At 42.5% G+C, this 20,247-nt stretch overlaps 1 long non-coding RNA gene across 4 annotated transcripts in view; it reads left to right on the top strand.

Annotated features, from left to right (window-relative positions):
* Positions 1-4,076: 4,076 nt before the first annotated feature.
* LOC119248185 (uncharacterized) overlaps positions 4,077-20,247 on the top strand; it is a 160,690-nt gene continuing 144,519 nt past the window's right edge. For all 4 annotated transcript variants that reach the window (XR_008550898.1, XR_008550897.1, XR_008550900.1 and 1 more), the window contains exon 1: positions 4,077-4,101. This is a non-coding gene — a long non-coding RNA (uncharacterized LOC119248185). The remainder of the gene's footprint in view (positions 4,102-20,247) is intronic.

Consider the following 20,247-nt stretch of genomic DNA (forward strand, 5'->3'; position numbering starts at 1 on the left):
TAAACCAGAGACATCCTGCAGGGGAGGGGTGGGAGAGTGATAAGGGGGAGGAGGGAGGAGCCCAGGGGACTGAGGTGATGGTGCACAGGTGCATTGGAGAAGGAAATCCTTTGGGGACTCCACCTGAGGGGATGGGGGAAGCAGATATTGTTTAAAATGAACAATGATGTAAAAAATAAATAATTAAAAAAAAACAACTAATGACTTGGACAGTGTAGGGTCAGGACTGGACACTGAGCAGGTTTTCTGATCCCATGCAGACCGGGTAAAGGAGGAGTCAGAGTCCTTAGTGGGTTTTTGCAGGTCTTTTATTGGGGTTCACCAGGCATATGGCAGTCAGGGGTGCTGGGGGGCCGGGAGGCTGGCAGGCCTCCCAGCCCCCAGCAAATCCTCACTCTATCTGGACTCTCTGGCCTTCTCTGCTTCTGCTTCTGCTTCTTCTTCTCTGCTTCTCTCTCGGCTTCTCTTTCAGTTTCTGCTGCTGCTCTTTTGGCTTCTTCTGGCGTCCCCGTGACACCACCCTTAAAAAAGCACAGTCTTAGCACAGGTGTACCCACTCCAGGTGCCCGCCATCGGGCATGCATTCAGGATCACAGGGTCCCCTCATCTATCCTGATGGCGGGAGGGCAGAAAAGCCTGATTTTTTTTTTTTTTTCCTTACCCTGCAGACAGGAAGAATTCAGCACTGGAATCTAAGGAATGTTTGACCCTGCAACAACCATTACAATACAGTTATTTCTGTAGGTAAAGCGTGCATCCCCATGTCCTTCTGCGTCTCATCCATAAAATTCAAGACAAAGGTATTTGCATCAGCAAGTGTGACATCATAAGCTTCCACACCTGGCAGCTGGAAGCCAGATGGCAGGGAGGGGAGTCTAGCGCCCCCTGGTGGGAGGTAAGACCTGACAGGAGCTCTGGGTGCTGCAGTCAACCTGCCTTGCAACCAAGGTTTTGTTTTGTTTCATTTTCCTCATTAAGAGAAATGATTGCAAACCGTGCAGAAAGGTTTTCTGAGAAAAGAAAAGAAAACACCCTCCGGTATGTCATTTTCTGTTCCAAAACAATTAGAGACTTACTGCCAGTTCTTTTAGCTCAGAAGCTAAGAGATGGATTTGTTTCCAATCTGCTTGAGGTAACCACTGAATGGCATTGAGCTGCTGAATCGATTATAGTTTCAACGGCTTACTCTTTTATTCTTTTAGTAAAAAAACTCCAACATCACATTAGTGGGGTTGAGTGCAAGGGTCAAAACAGACTTAGTTTAGAGATGGACTCCTGTAAAGTTGCGTTATCTTACACAACTTTCCCCACTGTTAGGGGGAAAAGGCTGTCCTAAAGCTAATTCCATACAGGCTTTGTGGACTCCACCCCCACCCCAGGCCAGAGCCAAAGACACTGGGAACTCCAGATCCCATCCCCACCCAAGGGAAGGTGGCTGGGACCTGAGGGTGGGGTTCAGCAGCCAGGTTGGTATAAAGCCAGAAACGTGGGCTTTGGAGGGGTCCCCCATTTTGGCTCTCCGCCAGCTCGCAGCGTCTGGCCAGCATGGAGAGTGCCTTTGGGTTTCCAGGTCGGCGGATCGGGTAGGACGCATGAAAGACTTTATTTCCCTATTTTCTCCCTGAGTTGTACATTTTCCTTATTTCCTTTTCCCTTGTAAATAAACCTTTTATGAACCTTTTGTGTGTGCCTGCAGTGGAGTATTCGTAAGTCCCTTTTAAGCGCGCAGGCAACCCATTCAATATCGGGGCTGCCCTATAACAGCTGGCGCCCAACGTGGTTTCCAAGCTTCACCCGTGGTTGACCAGCCCAAAGTAATTTTTCTTGCGTTGGTCTCCATAAAGCGCACTAGGTCTGCAGGACTCGCTGCCCTATAACACCACCACGGTGATGTCTACAAGCTCTCACAAATTTTCTATGACTTTTTATCCACCAGGGTGTTTTTGTAAGTGTCCATTCTTGGCTTTGGACCCTCTATAGGGATTCAGATAAAAAGGGCGCATTTTATAAACCATAAGATTGCATTTAGTGCTTGATTTTACAGGAGCTGAGTTTTACAGGGCGCGGCTACGGTGTTTCCCTTGTTAGTCATCTGTGTATTTCTTCATTTTCCCAGATTGTCCCCAATCTGCTCTTCTTCCTGGGACAAAACCTCCCTTTCCATCAATAGGAACCAGAGCTCTAATAAAGAATGCCGAATGAGGCCCATCACCACCCCACTCATTATGCAGTGAACACACAGTCCTGTTTACAGGGGACCTTCCTGAGACCTGACCATCCCATTAAACTCACAGCCTATTCCAGGAGCCAGCAAGTCTTTCCATAAAATTTTTATTTATCTTGAAAGGCAAATGCTTATTCATTGCATAACCCTGAAAGACACGGCGACTCCTGCTTCCCCGCCCTCCCTAAGCACCGGCACATAGTTAGCTGACCCATAATTCTTAACTGTGCCAGTAAAGTCAGCGAAAGGGTAGGTTCTGCAGCGAGATCAGAAATAAGTACTTTACGCAGAAGGGGTGGCAGGGAGCTGAATAGAGGGTGTAGCGCGCAGAGGTGTGGGCTGGGGAGAGGCGCTTGCGGTGCGTTCTGGAAATGATCCAAAAAGCCAAATCGGGGTCCCTCTAGATCGGAATCCTTAGTCCTTGTAATGCTCCGGCTCCCCTGCAGGAGTTGTCCGTCTGCTGCTTATTTATTTCAGTTTTGTGTTTGTGTCTGTTGATGTGCGTGTTTGCCGGAGTGTAGTTTTCCTGGCAGCCGCGCGCTGGCTGTACGTGTGCATATTTATGAGTGTGAATTAATTACAGATTGAAAACATCTGCATTAGCCGCGTCTGCAGTCCCCGCTGCTCCAGCCGGGGTGCTCAGCTCCATCACTTGGTGTTAGGACCACTCGGAAGACCTGCCTGTCGGACGCCTGATTGTGGTTCCCGGGGGGCCGGAGCTCCGGAGCCTGTACCATCTCTATCTGGAGGGGGGGAGAGCAGGAAAAGAGGGAGCGCAGGGGTTGTGTTTCCTGCAGCTGGGTGGGGGGCAGCCAGGGTTGGAGCAGGGCTCCAAGATTACGCTGCACATTCCCAACTTCAGCACCGCCTCCTGCCTGGAGAGAGGCGCGCGCCCCGCGCCCCGGCCCCCGCCCCAGCAGGTGACCCGGGCCGCTCGGCTTCTGCTCCCCGGGGCTCCCTGGCGGGTTGGACCCCGCAGGAGGGTTCGGATAGCCAGAGGGGCCCGGTAAGGAGGGGGCGGGGGCGGAGGAGCCGGAGGAGCCGGAGGAGGAGGAGCCGGGGAGGGGACTGGCGAGGGCGAGAGCAGGGCGGGCTTCCCCCGCCTCGCCCGCCGCCCGGCTTTGCAGGCGCTGCTGGCGGCGGCGCGTCCCCGGCTCCCGGCTGCTGCGCCCCGGCTGCCGCGCCGCGTCCCCAGCTCCCCGCGGGGAGATGCCGCCCCGCGCCGCGCCGCGCTGAGGCCGTGCGTGCGCCCGGGGGGCTGCGCTCCCGCGCCCCCGCCGCCCCCCATGTGAGCCGCCCGCCCGCCCGGCGACCGCCAGCCCCGGCCCGTCCCGCCGCCCGGGGCGAGGGGAGCCCCCGCCCGGCGCCCGCAGCGCCCCAGCCCCGCCGCGCGCCCTGCTCCTGCTGCGCCCTGCGCGCCGCCGCTCCCCGCCGCGTCCTTTGGAGATTTTTTTTTTTCCCCCGAGCGGGAGAGGGAGGGGTAGGTGCCCCCGCCTCGGCTCCCCTCCCTCTCGGCTGGTTTGAATTTCTTCCCCCTGGCATTTCACTGGCTGGCAGCGCAGGAGGCGAGACCCGCACGCAGGGACGCGGCGGCCGCGACTCCCCGGCGCTCCGAGCCCCGCAGCGCGGGCGCCCGAGGGGGCGAGCGGGGCAGCGACACCGCGCCCGGGGCCGGCGTGCTCGGGCCGGGCCGGGCCGGGCCGGCCGCGTCCAGGGAGAGCCGAGAGGCGCGGCGTCCCACCGCAGCCCGCGCGGGGAGCGCGCGAGCCGCGCGCCCAGGATGGTGGCGGTGCCGGGAGCCGGCTGCGGGGCAGCGCTTTCGCTCTGGATCGTCGGCAGCCTCCTCTGCAGGGCCTGGACGGCGCCCGCCGCGTCCCGTAAGTAGCCCTCGCGCCCGGGCCGCGCGGGGCCAGCTCCGAGGGGCGCCGCGCTCTGCGCCCCTGGCGCGCGGGCCCGGGCCGCTGTCAGGCGCAGCGGCCCCTGCGGCACCCCCCGAACTCCGAGCCCCGCGCGCCTGCCCGGGGGGAGCGGGTCTCGGCGCGGGGATGTTTCTGCAAAGTTGCTCCTGGTCCTGGAGAGGGTGGGCGCGCGGGGAGGGAGCTGGCGCGGTCGGGGGCGGTGCGGCGGGGGCTCGCCGGCCACTCGGGGGGTCGCGTGGAGGGAGTTGGTGGCCTTTGGCTGTGGGGGGGTCAGTGCAGGGAGAGTGGCGACTGTGGCTAACATAAGTTTCCCTTTTTGATTGGTGGGCTGGACGCAGGTGAGCACGCACCTGGGGGTGGGAGAGGATGCGTTTGGAGCACCTGGAGTTTGGCACCCAGGGGTGACGCTTTGACCAACCCCCCTCGCCCCCCTCCAGCAAGTTCAGGGCCATTTAGTGCTTGCTCAGGAAAATGAAGGCTGAGTCCAGTTGCCTGAGTCTTTGGCACTTGGAGGCGATGCGCTCCGCCGGGACCGCGGGGGCTGAGCAGCGTTTGTGCAGCAAAGAGCAGATTTCTGTAGAGTTCTCCAGAAAAGCGTGCGGTTCTGTATACTGATCTGTGTTAGTTGCCTTAAAAAAATGAAGATTGTTCGTGTTTTTGCGTGGTTAGAAGGAGTAGAAAGAAATGGAAGATTCCAGCCCACCCTCCGCGTTGCCTCGAGGTGCAGCCTGCGCGTCCAGGGGGACCAGCGTGGCTCGCGGCCGTGGAAGGGTTAAATTCTGGGGCGGTTGTCGGTGGGAGTCTCAGGACTGTGTTCTTCTTCAGCGGGTCCTTGATTCTGAGAATGAGAAAGGGAGTTAAAGAAGAATCGTGGAGATTTTAGAATTTAAAAAGGACTGGTTTGCAGTCAGGAAAAAAAGTTCAGTGTTTTACAGAATTCATCATCCCTTCGGGCCTGTCCCTGTGAGGTCTGGGGGTGCAGGAAGGCAGCTTTACCTATAGGTGAATAGGAGTGTTTTTGTTCCAGTGTGTAAATATTAATGGAGTAAGCAATGGAAAAGGAATTTATAAGTAGCCCCTGAGAATCCACTACATAATGATGAGAGGAACCTGTATTACTGTTTTCACAAATTTTCCCCAATGCAGCATTTGCTTCTCATTTCTGGCACTTAGAGACCCGTCAGACTCACTTAATGGCAATCTAAGTTTGTGATGAACTTGGAAAAAAATATAGTTTTTCTTCAAAGATGAGTAAACTTAAAAAAAAATATTATTTGATATAGTATTATCATCAGTTTTCTAGATTTAAAGAAATTGGGAGAATATCATGATTGATATTATTTACATCAATATGTATTAGGAAACTATCCTGATGAAATTTCAGTTTCTGTTCATTGTATGGTTTATATAGAACGGCCACTTTTTTTCAGAAAAGTTAAGTAGATTCACTGACGGAAGGCCTTGTATCCAGGGGTTTTCTGGAGTCTGTATGTAATCTTTCTGTACACTTGATTATAATGGATCATCTGGCCCCGTCACCACATGCTAGGAATGGGACACAGAAAGCCTTTGGGTTAATATCCTGTGAATGGCAGAGTTGTGATTTTGGAAATATGCTCTTAATTCTTACAAGTTGGTTAGAATGTAGGGATAGGGAAGAGCAGAGACTGTTACGCTAAGAGAGTTCATAGTTACAGGTGATTATTAAGACTTGCTATTTAATTCATTTTTCTTTTTTCTTTTAAACATGTATTGGCACAAGAGGATATTTTTATTTTCATGTGAACTTAAACTGTGTGGCCAAAACCCAGAGTTATCCCCTCTCCTGGAAACAAATCAAATAATAAGAATGACACAGCCTTTATCCGATAGAATGAACTTTGCATATTCAGTATTTTAAATTTTCTATTTTTACACTTCATGAAAAATTGTATTTATATTGTATAGCGTTCTAAAGGAGAATGTCCATTATTTTCTTAATTCGAAAAACATGCAAAGGAGGAAGAAGTGGTAACTGCACAAATCTAAGATAATGAGCAACTCAACCAGGAGAGGTCATCACAAGACAAAAAGTAGCAGAGAAACCTGAAAGTAACACTTCTCTTTGGTGCACATTTGTTAAATATGATGACTGTGCTAAAACTTTCTGTCCCCGAATAATTTTGTAATCTGATAGGCATTTTTAGAGGCTACTGGTAGTATTCTTCATTTCAAACCCATGTCATAGCAAACATATCTTTGCTTCTGGCTTAGTTCTTTCTCTGTGTTGGTGGAAAGCATATACAAGTGTTACTGTGAATACGAGTTTTCTTTACCTAGCACTTTCTTACCGCACGCAACTAAAATGAACTTTAAGGAAGCTCATCTCTCGGAATAAGCAGAAATAGAATCTAATTTCTTAGCGGATCGTGAGACTGAGCTGCCCTTGAGCTGATGGACCCTGTCGCCTCCCTGTGCAGCTGCAGACATATGTGTGAAGAAGTTGAATATCTTACTCTTAGATCACATTTGAAAGCTACTTCTTATGACAAGGAGTTTTCAGTTAGTATTTCATTACTTGAATTTATTCTTATACTAAATATCGCCCTATCTAGTGCTCTCTGGCAAAGGTCATTTTATTTTGTATAGAAGCTATAATTCTGCTGTCACATTTGAAAAGTGTTATTTCAGTGACCAAATACTTTCTCACTAATAGGTTTTTAGATATAAAGTATATATTTAAATGCACACATGCAAGCACACACATATATGGTAAAATCCTTAAATATGTTACATCATCTGTAGACACATAACATGATTGATTATAGGATGTATAGTATATCATATGCCCAGCATTGCATATTTATATATTTTCTGATGTCTTTCAAAGAATTTAACTTGCTTACAGGTATGTAAAGAGGTCTTTTCACATGCAAGACTTTAAAGGAGCTAATACAACAGTATTAAAAATAATAGTATTTTAGTCTGTTTTCTCTCTCCTCAAATTATATATGACCCCCAAGTGGTACCTTTCAGAGAATCAGATTAATGTAAGAAATATAAATAAGTATCCAAGCAAATATAATTAGTTTACCGTGAGCACAGACTTAGTAATGAGTTTGTCTTAATAAAATGATTTTAAATAAAAATGTGCTTAAGGCTAGCAAAATGCATTGGTGGGTAAGAGGTGGTACATTATTTACTTACTTCAAACTAATAATAAGGATGTTATTACTTACTCATTAGAGATAAGTATAGAATACTGATTTCATTTAGGTACCGCTATTCAGGAAATCAGACCCTGCTTCAACATCCGAAGATAGTAAAATTGGATTAAAAAAGGAATCGTGAATTCAATATAGGTTTGATTAACCTTCATACTGTTATAAACATGTAGCATATTCTTAGATGACAGATAACATCAGTGTTGTTTGAGGCACAATATATTTTAAAAATCACTTTTCTGACATTTTAATTTCTGTTCCAAATGGCAGTGCGTTTCAAACTCTACCACTTCTCTGAGATTTTAAACCACTTATCTTAATTAGTAAATTCTTCCCAAGGAAAAACTTACAGTCTTTAAAAGGAATTAATAAGTCTTCTTGCCAGATGGATTTTTTTTTTTCTGATTGCACATAAAAAGGATTTCCATCATCCTCTGCTTTCCTTGCTTTTTTATAAAGTAGTTGTTACTTATTTGTTCTAAGTTGTGTGCAGAAGAGGAATAGATTCTGAGCTCAGATTTTCTGAATTCAAACCTAGCATGTGATTTGTTTTAAACATGCTATCTGTATAGTGAATGATGTTGATGGAATGAAAAAAAAAAACATGTATTTTAAATCTATTCGATTTCAGAGTAGCTTTATTTTACATTTATGGCAACTTGCAGAGTTCAACAGGCGTACATAGTAATTCAAACATCAAAATTATCTTATGGAAATGAAAAATGTTATATGTATATCAGTATCTGAAATCAAATGTAGTGAGAGTTTCTAGAAAAATACCTATTTTAAGAAAAGTTCTTGCAAGCAAAGTCTGTTTCTATAATCATCTAATATTTGCATGTGAGAATAAAATTGTGTGTTTATGTGTGCCTTTAATGAATTTGCTTGCTGTAGGTAAAATGCAAGAATAATGATGAAGTGATATTTATAGTCCCTAACTTTTCCATTGAGAAGCTTTAGAATTATTCCCAACACACCAAGGTGTCCCCTCTCCTGGCGTCTGTGACACCTGGATGGTCTAGGTGTGACCGAGGAAAGATGTAGAGGAAACCCCACTTGTGACACTCTGAGCCTGCCTCCCTAAAGGTGACTCTTCCCTTCCCAGGGGAGGCAGAGTGACTTACCTGTTGGCTGACTCTGGGAGGAGGCTGTAGCATAGCTGAACCCCTGCTTCCTCCTTCAGCTGCCTGTAGAAGTTACAGGTGCTGCTGGCAGGCACAAGAACATACTGTGATGCTCGGCCTTCAGTAACCTCCGTGATTGTATGAGGAGGTTTTGCTGTCCATCCTTTGTCTAACAATATCTAATTTTAAAATGAAGGTTAATGCACCCCATTCTTGCCATAATATATGCCCAGGTCCCCCTCATTGCTGATTATCATGTCAAGGGTCATAATGCTCCCTATCCTTGGCTTCTTTTCTAATCTACAACTCAGGCTGAGAAGAGAGTGGTATTTGTGGTGCCTACCAAATCTAAAGTCATTAATTGCCATTAATAAGCTTATTTAGTGTTGGACTAAATGAACATGAGAAAATGTTTGCACCAGCAATGAAATAAGACTTGGGTGTTTCTTTTTTTCTTCTGATGTTGAATTGGAGATTTCTAACTATGGTCGTCAAGCCCTTCAGTTAATTAATTAAGATCTGTGTGGTCCTATAAGTGATATTTATTTCCGACCCTTAGAATGACATTTCTCTCTCTATGAGCAGCAGCTTATTACTTTGAACACATCGTGGCAATGGACATCACTTGATTCATATTAGAAGGTCGTAAAGAATATTTAGGAAGAGGTTTTAGTGTTGGTGATGAAATTCTCCAGAGTAAAATGTCATCATGCTTGTTTTTAATAGAGCTGAGTTTTATTTGAATACCTTAATATAAGCATTTGGGTAGCACACGGCTACTTTCCAGCACATTCTAGTATTGTTTACATTGTTTTTGGCTGTCTGCTGTATGCGTTAAAGAATGACTGCTTTATTATATCACTTGAGAAACACAGCAGGTGTGTCAGGATTTCAGCATGTCATAATTGGGTATTTACATTGCTTCTCTTATTAACAATGCAGAAATAGACAACCTCATTCAAATACTTATAAAGACTGGGATGCTTGATCAAAGAATATATTTTTGACACTTATTTTTTAAGCAGCTCCTGATTGAGTTCCATAAATTGGTAATAACTTGCATTTTAACACCAATTGATGAGGGTTGTTTTGTTTTGTTTTGTTTTGTTATTTAAGGATCCAGGCATCAACAGACATTATTATGTTTATTTTTTGCTTATGGATTTGAATAGCCAGTGTTTGTTGAATGTTCCCTTCAGGCCAGGGATCTGATCTAATAGTCTGACCATTTAGTCCTTATGACAGCACTTTAGTTTGCAGATGAGTATCCTGGGGCAGTTCCTGGAGTAGCTTGCCCAGGACACCAGTGTGCTTAAGTCCTGCCTTTAAAGCCAGCGCTCTTAACTATGACACCCCTGCCTCAATTGGTGTTTGCATTGGATTTCCAGATCTCTGACCAATATTGAGTTTCACCTTCATCTAGGCAATATTTTAAGGGTTAATTAACTGGTTGTGTTATAGAGCAACCCCGATATTAAACGGGTTCCTGGCTGTGGGTCCTCACCCGCGCGCTTTAAAGGGACTTATGAATACTCTACTACAGACACACACAAAAGGGTTAATAAAAGGTTTATTTACAAGAGAAAAAGAAATAAGGAAAATGTACAACTCAGGGAGAAAATAGGGAAATAAAGTCTTTAATGCGTCCTACCCGATCCGACGACCTGGAAACCCAAAGTCACTCTCAGAGCTGGCCGGACGCTGCGAGCTGGCCGAGAGCCAAAAATGGGGGACCCTCCAAAGCCCACATGTCTGCCTTTTATATCCACCTGGCTGCTGAACCCCACCCTCAGGTCCCAGCCACCTTCCCTTTGGTGGTGATGGGATTTGGAGTTCCCAGTGTCTTTGGCTTTGACCTGGGGTGGGGGTGGAGTCCACAAAACCTATATGGAATTTGCTTTGGGACATCCTTTTCCCCCCTAACAGTTGTATAGAGTTATAAGGGAAAAAGCCTGTTATCATGTTTTCTTTTTGCATACTTGTTGCAAATTGTTTCATATTCCAGTGACTTCACATTATATTTGTAAACAACTATGTATAGGACGTAAATGGAGGAATATAACTTAGCTTAATACTATTGATATTAAATAATAATAGAATGTCTTTTATGTTCTTCCTCTTCATCAGAAAGTAGTTACTTGACAAGGTAAATCATTTGGGTATTATTCGCATACTTTTAAAAGTCATATGGTGAAAATATCTATTTAAACTATGTAAAATACTAGCAAAAATACTTTTTTTGATACACATAAAAACTGTTTAAAACTGGTTGTCAGGAAGCAATTTGCGATCTTTATCCAAACTGTGGCCATGATTGTCACAACTGAGGTCAACCATTTCTTTGCCCTCAGTTTCATGTTAACAGCTAACCAGAGTGTTTTTCTTGAGTCTTTTTGAGAGGCAAACTTCTCACTTAATGGCAGTGGGAAATATTCACCTCAAAAATATTTGCTTAAGTAATTCCTGGCTTCCTGGCTTCTATCTGTCCTCTGTTCTCCATTTCCATCACTACGGGTCTAGGTAGGACCTTCAGCATTTCCCTCCTGGAGTTAAATTAGCAACCTCCTAATTAATACGCCTGCATCCTGGCTTCTGATCTTTCTGGTTTATCATCAAGATCTACGCTAGAAGTATGTTTCTGAAACACAGACTTTGTCCGAGTACTCCATTCCTCTGGTTCTTGCCTGTTGTTATGATGCCTGTCTCCTCAGCTCAACATTTGCACCCTGTATTCGAACCACACTGAAATCTTTGCGGTTTCTCCAATAAGAGCATCATCTTTCCAACCTCTTAAACTATGTGACATTCTCTACCTGCATCTGTTTGATTTATGCTCATGTAGGAGAAATTCATTTATGGTCTAAGCCTCAGAACTTTGGAGCAATGTGGGGGTAGCGTGGTCTTTAGTTCATTGCAGGTAAAATACTGAGATCATACGCAAGGTCTTTGCTATCTGAATTTACAAGGAATATAGTTAAGACAAAAAGGCAAATATAATGCAATCTTAGAAATTACTCTAATTTGCTGACATAGAATAAAGGCAAAGAAGTGCATTTTTAAAGAGTAAAACACAGATACTTGTCTGTCATAATGTCAGCGTTAGCCTATCATTTAAAGGGAAATAAGGAACCATAATGTGAAACTGGCATCTCCTACCCTTTCCCAAAGGGCTGTCTTTGGGGGATTTTCTGTTTCACTTAAGCCATATGGTTGGTCAGATTCCTTAAAAATCTGTGTATGACTTCCCTTTCTAACACACTTGCCTCAGAGAAATACCTGTATTCTCCTGCAAATTGCAGACAGACATCAACAAAATAATTATTGTGCCCAAAAGGTACTTTAAATAGAGTGCTTAAGATGTCAAAAAATCTTATAAATAATAGAGGTAGTTTCAGAGAAACTTGATAATTATGTATATTTAGTATATAATAATCTAGCATTTTAGTTGATATTGTCAAAGGTGGTGTGAAATGTCAGTAATTGTAAGTTTGATTTTTAATATGACAAAAATAACTTCCGATAAGTACAAAACAGAGAGACTTATATTTTGCTTGTTTATACATTCAGTGAATTGTCTTTCTCCTTATGTTGGGAATTTTATTCTCGCTGTAACTCAAAATATCTCATAGCCACTGAGATCCTTGTCTTTTCAAAATCGACCAATCCAGCAAAACTTGTTTAACATTTTTTAGCTTTTACAATGACTCTCCAGGCTCTGCATGCTGGTAACACAGGTATTCTCTTTTCTTTTAGCCCCAGTTTGTATAGGTAGAACCCACGTTTTGTTCTTCGTCAACAGAGAATAGGGGTTATATTCAAGGAACTAGACTTCCATGCACATCTTTTATCTTACTAGACACAGTATTTATTAGTTACATATATTTTTTTTAATATAAAAGTTGTCAATTACCTCTCAGCTGAAATACTCAAAGCTTAATGATGCTCCATTATTTAAATCTCAGTTTCATTTTTATACACTTCTTACTTTTGTCAAGTTTTCCTTTATACTGACACAAAATTTACATCTTCATAAATTCTCATTAGTTCTAGTTGAGTTTTATGGTAATAAATTTTAATATTTACCTATTTATTCCACTATCATCAACTTTTAAAAGATGAATAGCAAAAAGTCTGATTAAATGTAATTTTAATATTTAGTTACCATTTTTCAGATAACTGCTTAGATCTCAAAAATTAATACCATATATTAGGAGATAAAACTATGATATCTATGTATATATTTTCTCCAGATTACTTATAACCATTCTGCATAAGCAGTGTCAAACAAATACAATTGAATTGCATTTACATGGTTTAGTTTTGCATATAGATGGTGTTTCCAGCTAAGTTGTAGCAACAATTACAGATTTCCAAAAATTTTGAATTTTTCCTTTTTTGATAGCTAAAGCCTTGTCATCAGAAGTAATATCTTTATCATATTAGTTACAACAAAGGTTGTCTGTAAATACTTATCCTCATTTTTACACATACTTATATCTAACATGTCTGTCTCTATGAATAAAAAAGCGAAAATGAAACAGGTAACTATTTCAGAGGACTTCATTCTAAAGTAGCAGGATATATTTAAATGGTAGTTTATACCTATGTGCTCAATGTAAATGGCAACATATTCTTGTCATTCAATTTATTATCTATTCTTTGCCCATAGCATATTAGGAAAATAAGAGGACAATTTGAGTAGTCTTCCTAGATGGCAGCCTGGTTGAATGTTATATAATTATTATATCCAATGCTCTGAGGCAGTTTAGCTTTACACAGATTGTATAATCATGCCAAATATAAATTTTGGAATTGAAAATGTGTCGTTACTGCACATTTTTAGATTATAGGTGGTAAAATGAGAGGACCATGTACATGTATGTTCCAATGAAATATCAGAATCTTGTAAATATAAATGTCATTATTGCTTTGATCAAATTGGCATCAAAAGGCCTTTTTGTAAAAGGCTTTCAAATCTGTTTGTTCATTTATATGTTCATAATTATAGTATTTAGCACCTCTCATACTGTGTTTGTTTCGACATGTTGGACATGCAAATGGCAAATGCACAAGTGACTCAGCCATAGACAGACTGAGCTGGTGATTGGGGGGCCTGGGCCTGGGGCTGTCAGTGACCAACTGCCTAAGGCACACGCCGAGCGGGGCTGCTCAGAGCCATGCATTGAAGATCAGTGTATTTCGGAAAATTTAGTAATCTGGGCCTGGAACTAAATTTATTCATTCCCTACCCCATATATCCTTTATGGGCTTACTTTTCTTTTAAAGGTTAATTTTTATTTATTTATGCATACAAGAGCTGGGGTGTAGGCCAGAGGTGCAGTGGGTGATAGGATTTACTAGAGACAAAGTGGGGAGCAGAACAGGCAGATCTACTGAAATACACTGCTGAGGGGAGCAGCGGGCGAGACAGGAGAGGTCTGCTGTGCCATGTGGGTAGCTCCCTGGCCAGAGATCGAACTCGTCCTGCAGTGGCTTCAAATAGCTTCATAGAGACTTCACCCTTTGTGTCACGAGGGAGGTCCATAAGCTTTCTTATCACACATTCACTTTCCAAAATTTTGGTAGAAGCAGTTGCATTACATAATACGCGTCTAGACGTCACACATCTTATGATGTAACTCTTTCAAAATTAATGTTATGGCCCTTTTTCTCTTTTATATTATTTGACATTAGTAAGTTACCTTTAGTCTCCCTTTTATTTATTCGGCATGTTAACATAAAATTATTTTGTTATTTCAGCCAGTCTAGCCTTGTGAGTCCTTCAGTGGGCCATTGAGGAAACCCTCCCCACCGTGGCATTTTAGTTAGAATCTAAAGGGTAAGTGGAAATGAGGCAAGAAGAGGGGAGAGCAGGAATGTTTCAGCAGAGGATGACAGCTGTGGAGGTCTGACTTTGGCCATGTTTGGACCTCACTTTGATCAGGAGGTGTTCAGTGGCTTTGGAATAAGTTCTTTGTAAAACATGAACCAAAAAAATAGTTTCAAATGAGTAAATGAGGGCCTCCCCGGTGGCGCAGTAGTTGAGCGCTGGGTTGCGAAGCTGCCCGCGGCCTCTGTGGTGCCAGTTCAATCCCCGGCTGCTCCCCGGCCACCGGAGGAGGGTCCCACATGGCGCGCAGACCTCTCCTGCCGCCCGCTGCTCCCCTCAGCAGTGTGCTTTGGTCCTTTTGCCTGCTCTGCTCCCCGCTCTGGCTCTGGTGCAAGTCTTACTGTACTCAGTGCTTGTATAAACAAACAAACAAATAAATAAACAAACAAATAAATAAAAATACATGCCTCTTTAAAAAAAAAAAGTAAATGACACTGCTTAATATCACTTGCTGGTTGATAAATAGTGAGAATATAAATCTTGACTGGTTAAAAGGTGGACAATAAGCATTTATTATCTTTTAAACTTCTTACTATATGTCCTATCAATTTTGTTAAAAATATGCATTAAGATAGTCTTATACTGGATGGATGAATTCGACTATCTGCCAAATATGCTCTCTAGAATAAAAAGCATGTAAATTGCTCTGTATAGGAAGCTCAGCATGGATCTGGGTGTAGGGCAGGAATACGTATTTTAAAATAGTCTAAAGAATATTAAATCTTTAAAACTTTGGGAACATTTTATATTTCTGTTTTGCTATTTTTTTTTTTTTCTTGTAGGTCTCTAGTTAATGGCATGAACTACAAATAGTTGCAGTCTACTTTGCATCAACCTACAGTGGCAGATTTGGTTAGGCAGACTTCACCCGGGGAAACAAAAATCAGAATACGAGTTGGAAGTGTTATATGTTTGTGTGTTTTTATTCATCTTCCATAAAGTTTCAGGCACTAGTGTCTTGTGTGTGGCAGGGTTCCCAACTCTATTATCTGTGACAAAATGTCTTTATTGTCACAGTTACTCTCCATAGAGGTGTGAAATAAATTGTCCTTCACAATAAAGCACATTGTAACCTAATGTTCTATACTCACTGCTGAAATTTGGTTTTATACTGATTATCTGCTGAAATGTGTTGACATTGATTTGGTAAAAAGAGTAATTTTTTTTTGAAGAATCTACATATTCTTTTTTTTTAAAGAATCTACATATTCTGGGAAATGTCTTGTACTGGTTATTAGCACAGGCTTTTGTATCAAAAAAAGAGTGGGTTTTCTCTCTGATTTTGTCCTTTAGTCATCTTAGAGAAACTACATGTAGTTTTGAGTCCCAGATTTTTAAGATTTAAAATGATGAAATAAAAGTAACTACATGTAAGACTTGCTGGAAGTATTAAATAGAGAATATGCAGTGGCTGCTCCATGCTCATCGATTGACTTTTTAAAAGTTTCTGTTTTTTTTTTAATGCATTAAGTATTTAGTGTACAGTCTATGAGTATAAAACTAGACTACGTCTGTTGCTATTGTAAAAATCACCGTTAGTACCTAGGACCTTTTTTCATAATTTAGTTGGGAGCTAAGACTTATATTCCAAACAACCAGCAAAAATAAGACCAGTGTATTTTCTCATTTCCATATACTACCACGATTGTCAAAAAGTAAGATAACAGTGTCGTTCAAATATATTAAAAAACTTAATTGAACAAAGTAACTCATATGAATCTATGGTGATTGAATTTATAATTTGTTGTATCATGTATGACTATATGGTAGTGTTATATTCCACACACACAGATGTTATTAACAACTCCTTTTTCTGATAAGAGTATATTTTAAAGCATATGCATACAAAGTATAAAATATGAAAAGTATAGTCAGGATTTATTAAAAGTATAATCTATTTAATGTAGTCTGCTTTACGGTGTAATAGGTGTTCCGTTACCTTACTCACAAATGTTTCAGAACAACACATTTGCAAATCTGTGAGTTTGTGGGCATGAGGCAATACCCAGAGCATAAACATTTTACTCTGGTCTCAGCCATATGTGTAGCTTGTAGAAAGCTTGTTTTCTGAAATGTGATGGAAAGTTTATAAAAAGAAATTGACTTTTTTTTAATTGTTGAATTTGACTATCCAAATAACTGGCAAGCTGGTAAATCAAACAGTGAAAATTATTTTAGGTCTCTGAAAATCAGTGCCCAGAATTTTGGTTGGTTCAACTAAAATGTTTATACACTTTTTTCTTTTCTTTTTTTAATGAAAACATTTGTATGTCTACTAAAAACAGCTTACTGTGATGTGCTCTGAAGATTATAAAAACTTTGGGGACAGAGTCTCTGTCCTGAAATGTTTTATAATCTGGAGGAAGGCAGAAGACACACACAATTAAAATGTTAAAATAAGCACTTTGCTTTAATAAAAGCTTACACCATTTTCTTGCACAGTTCCCGGCAAAATTAACCACTAGATTTTGCTCCATGAAGGTAGGAATTGCAAATGAAAGGATTGTAGAAGTGATGGAGAAAGTTGGTCTCTGGACAGTTAGACTCTGAGACATGTTCTAAGGCCCTATCACTCGTCCTTATTGAATTTTGTCATTCTCTTTCCTGGGGCTCAGCAGACCTTGAATGGGTCAGCCAGACCGCGTCAGCCCAGGTGATTCTTTTTTTTTTTTTTAAATCTGATCTTTTTATTTTTTTTTTTTTTTGACTTTTTTTTTTTTAAGATTTATTTTTATTTATTTATACAAACACTGGGTACAGCCAGAAGCGCAGGAGGGTGAGAGAATTCACCAGAGCCAGAGCGGGGAGCAGAGCAGGCAGAAGGACCGAAGGACACTGCTGAGGGGAGCAGCGGGCGGCAGGAGAGGTCTGCGCGCCATGGGGGACCCTCCTCCGGTCGCCGGGGAGCAGCCGGGGATCGAACCGGCGCTGCAGAGGCTGCGGGCAGCTTCGCAACCCAGCGCTCAACCGCTGCGCCACTGGGGAGGCCCAGCCCAGGTGATTCTATTCATCATTTTCTGTCTGGGGTTGGAAAGTCAACGTATTACACACTTATTTCACAGTTTCCAAATCCCCCACCCCCGCTTCAATTTTGAATATTATTTTTAGCAGGGAGAAGTACTTAAACTGTCATTTAGATAAAGGGAATGACAGAGCAATGAATGGAGAAGGTCAACACTCTGGTCCTACCTCTGGGAAATTCACAATCACTTATGAGGACCTCTTGCAGTTTACTTCACTCTAGTTTTATTGTTTTTTGTGCCTTCCTGTTCTTCCCACCAAACCGGAAGAGAGATGAGGTGAAATGAAAAAAAAACCAAAAAAACAAAAACAAAAACAAAAAAACTTGGTTACACCCGGGAGAGAAAAACCACCAGTCTTGATTTCGTCACACAATTGAAATTAGCAATGAGAACTTATCCAGAAATTCTGTGTCAAATAATTTGTTGCTCTTTCTCACCAGACCCTGGAATATTAAAATATATATACATATTTTGTTCTTGGATGATATTGTCACCATTAGAGATAATTCCATATGCATTTAGAAATGTCACTACTAATTTTTACAATAATTCGTTGATATTTTATTCAGAGAATTTTGCTAAGGAGAGAAATAACATTTACCACATATACATGTGTTATTTAAAGAGCAGACATTTACAAAGGCAATCTCTTAACCTATATTTCAAAGGTACTCTTAAAAGTTACTACTTTGGAAGGAAGTAAATAATATTGAATATAATTATAGCATACTTGCCCATAATATATCTACATTGCAACTTGATAGTTACAAGATACTTGTAGTTATTTTTTTAAAGATTTACTTAATTTATGCATATAAGAGCTGAGGTGCAGGCCAGAGGTGTGGGGGGGTGAGAGGATTTACCAGAGACAGGGTGGGGAGCAGAACATGCAGACTGAAGAAATACACTGTTGAGGGGAGCAGCGGGGAGACAGGAGAGGTCTGCTGTGCCATGTGGGTTGCTCCCTGGCCGGCCGGGGATTGAACTCATGCTGCAGAGGCCGTGGACAGCTTCATAGGTTGCGTCTTAACCCCTTGTACCACCAGGGAGGCACCCCCTGTAGTTATATATATTTTTTAATTTATTTATTTATACAAGTACTGGGTATAGTCAGAAGTGCGGGAGGGTGAGAGAATTCACCAGAGACAGAGCGGGGAGCAGAGCAGGCAGAAGGACCGAAGTACACTGCTGAGGGGAGCAGTGGGCGCAGCAGCAGAGGTCTGTGTGCCATGTGGGACCCTCGCTGGTGGCCGGGGATCCATCTGGCGCTGTAGAGGCTGCGGGCAGCTTCGCAGCCCAGTGCTCAACCGCTGCGCCACCAGGGGAGGCTCCCTGTAGTTATTTTTTAATGGCACTAATATGCTTAATATTCTTCAGTATTTACCTTTGGCTTTACTATTATGCTCTATGCTTATAAGATTCATATTTTAATAGAATCAATTAGTTGGATTACTCCATACCTTGAGATGGATAGCAGCTGCGTTTAAAGAAAGATGCATGCATTTATATAATGCTAGTGAGCCCAAGCTTTTCTAGAAAAATGTATCTGATATTCTTATTACAATGCGTTCCATGCCAGTTGTTTGTGTTTTAAGGGACATAGTGTTATCATAAGGTTATTTTGGGATTTGAGTAATACACCACTTCACACAGAGATCAATATAGAACTTGCTATATAATTTTTTACACTTTCAATATCTTTGCAGCTTAACGCTGTAACATTGACCATAGATCAAAGGCATTACCTTCATGGAATTTGATGTAAAATAAATCATAGTCTGCAAGAGCCAGATGATTATGTATCTATAACAAAACTTATAAATGTCTGCATCTCCTATTGTAATCATATCTCAGATTATAACCTGTGCAAAAGTAGGTTTTTTAGCAGATGATCAGTTTACTGAGATAGATGTTGGTCTACATGGGGCCAAGCATGGGTGTTTGTTGGGTGTTGAGTCAGTCAACATTGGAGCTGGTATTAAGAAGCTTGGTGTATCAGAAGTGGGAATGTCATGGAATAGTACATATCACCTGTTCATAGGCACATGAACCTGCTGGCTGATTCAGATGCTGCAAGTCTGGATTGGGACCTAAAAAGGACATTTCTACTAAGTTCTCAAGTGATGCTCATACTGAGGTTGGTCCCTGGACCACATGTTGAGTAGCAAGGTGTAATGGCAAGATGGCCACAGGACAGGATCTCTATGATTCGATCAGACAGGGCATAAGAGGGAGTCCTAGGTGCTCTCCGTGGCTTTTCAGGCTTTTATTGGGATTTTACTGGGTACACAGCAGGCAGGGAGGTGGGGAGGGTGGGAGGCTGGCAGGCCTCCCAGCCCCCAGCAAGTCTTCACTCTTTCTGGCGTCCTCTGGTGGTCTCTGCTTCCCTGCTCTCTGCTCTTCTGTTCGTTCTGCTTTTCTTTTGCTCTTGTTCTCTCTGCTTCTGCTCTTCTTCTGGTGTCCCTGTGAGGCTGCCCTTATAAGCCCAGTCCCAGCCCAGGTGAATCCCATGTATGTATGCCCAAACCCTACACCAGATGCCCGCCATCAGGCATGCATTCGGGACTGCAGAGATCCATCATCAATCCTAATGGTGGATCCATCATCAATCCTAATGGTGGGAGGGCAGAAAAGTCTGATGCTTTTTCACTTACCCTACACAAAGTTTTAAACTTGGTATGTATAATGAAAGATTCCATAACACATCTCTTGGTTATTTTGAAATTGAGAAGCATGCTCTAAGGGAAAAATTGAAAAAAAAAAAATGTATAGTCATTACATCACACCGTTAAATAGAAGGTAGGATAGTATAGTTTATGGGATGGTTTTGGGAGAAAACACTAAAAAAGTAGATACTGTATTTT

Source organism: Talpa occidentalis, unplaced genomic scaffold (assembly GCF_014898055.3).
Source record: "Talpa occidentalis isolate TD23 unplaced genomic scaffold, MPIMG_talOcc4v2.1, whole genome shotgun sequence".
NCBI classification, from domain to species: domain Eukaryota; kingdom Metazoa; phylum Chordata; class Mammalia; order Eulipotyphla; family Talpidae; genus Talpa; species Talpa occidentalis.